This window comes from Lagenorhynchus albirostris, chromosome 16 (assembly GCF_949774975.1).
Source record: "Lagenorhynchus albirostris chromosome 16, mLagAlb1.1, whole genome shotgun sequence".
In the NCBI taxonomy this organism is placed as follows: Eukaryota; Metazoa; Chordata; class Mammalia; order Artiodactyla; family Delphinidae; genus Lagenorhynchus; species Lagenorhynchus albirostris.
The window spans coordinates 17,431,509-17,433,199 of NC_083110.1; the positions used below are offsets into that span (position 1 = coordinate 17,431,509).

The 1,691-nt window shown below is 43.5% G+C and overlaps 1 pseudogene; it reads right to left on the reverse strand.

Moving 5' to 3' along the window:
- Positions 1–428: 428 nt before the first annotated feature.
- LOC132506985 (heterogeneous nuclear ribonucleoprotein C-like) lies at positions 429–1,353 on the reverse strand (annotated as a pseudogene).
- Positions 1,354–1,691: the final 338 nt, after the last annotated feature.

The following is a 1,691-nucleotide window of genomic DNA, read 5'->3' on the forward strand; positions in this document are numbered from 1 at the left end:
AACATGCATACCTCTAATTCAAAGCTGCTCTCAGGTGCTACTCAACTAATGAGATTGCCTTTATAGTTAGGGAAGCAACTACTGAACTCATGTATGAATGGAAAGAACTGTACTCCCTGCATAACAAGAGATTATTTTGGAGATAGATGATAAAAACCATACATCCTTTTTATTGTTAAGTCATAAAGAGGTATGAAAATTAAAAGCAAAAATTACAGGGTAAGGCTCAACATAACTACTAGGAGCATCAAAGGAAGTGAAAACGGGACTAGGCACAGGGCAATGTGAATTAATGAACATGGGAAGGACAAGGATGGGGAGAACAGTGAGCATGTGCTGAAGATACTAGAGGAGGGATCTGGTGAAAATTTTGATCTTAGAAAAGTGCCTAGGTAAAGAAATAATGGGACAAGACTTCTAAACCCCACTATGTGCTTAAGAGTCATCCTCGACATTGGCGCTGTCTCTGTCATCCTCTTCTTCCTCAGCCTGTTTTTCATCATCCTTGGTCAACTTCAGCTGGTCATCCCCCCATCTTCATTATCATCATCATCCAGTAGGTCCCCCTCCTCAGCAGAGTCATCTGCATCTCCTCAGACTCCATCTTCACCTTAGTCTCATCTTTCTTCAGGGAACTGCTGCTCTCCTCCTCTACTGACTTATCATTCTTCATCTCTACTCCTTGTTTGCGCTGTTCCTTTTCAGTTTTTTCCAGGCTTTCCAGTAGAGAATCCACTTTTTGTTTTATCTGGGTCAACTCCTTCTTAATGGTCTGAAGGTCATCTCCTTTCAACTTTCCAGACTTAGAAGAAGATCCCCGCTGTCCACTCTTAGAATTGAAGCCACTTTTGCCCTTTTGTGAGGTGTTTCTTGATACACGCTGGCATTTTGAGAGCACTACAGCCCGAGCAGTAGTAGGAGGAGGAACACGTGCTGGGTAACTGTACATCCTGTCATAATAATCCCGTTGAAAGTCATAGTCCAAGTCAAAAGGGGAGCTGAGTAGAGGGGATGGAGAAGGGTGTTCTGGTACTGACCCATACATCTCCACTGCAGATCATTTCATACCTGCTTTTTCTTGGTTCACTTTTGGCTCTGCAGCCAGATTAATATCTAAAACCTGGCAGCAATCATTCTGCCATCCTCTCCTGCCACAGCAGCCCAGGCATTTCTCTCATTAAGATATTGAATGAAGGCAAAGCCTTTATGAACAGAGCAACCCACAATTTTGCCATATTTCGAGAAGATTGCCTCCACATCAGATTTCTTGACCACAGGAGTATTGAGATTCCCCATGAATACACGAGAGTTCATGGAGTGAGGACCTGTCTTGTTGGTAACATTGCTGGCCATTGTCTTTGATGGTAACGTGCCTCACAAAGCTGAAAAATGTACCTGAAGATCAAAGAAATCTCACAGGAGCAGGAGGGAGAAGAGATTCGGTTCTGAATCTCCTACTCCCAGGTTCTACGTGGAGAAGCCAACTGCTGCTCGAGGTCGGCAACGTGGCCACAACTGCTCAGTCTTCACCTTTTCACAAAATGGCCCCCAAGTCTCCTCTCAGGAATTGTTTATTTCTGGAATTTTCCATGTAATATTTTCAGGCCACTGTTGACCTCAAGTAACTGAAACCATGGAAGTCAAAACCTCAGATAAGGGAGAACTACTGTAATAAGTGTTAGGTTGCTATA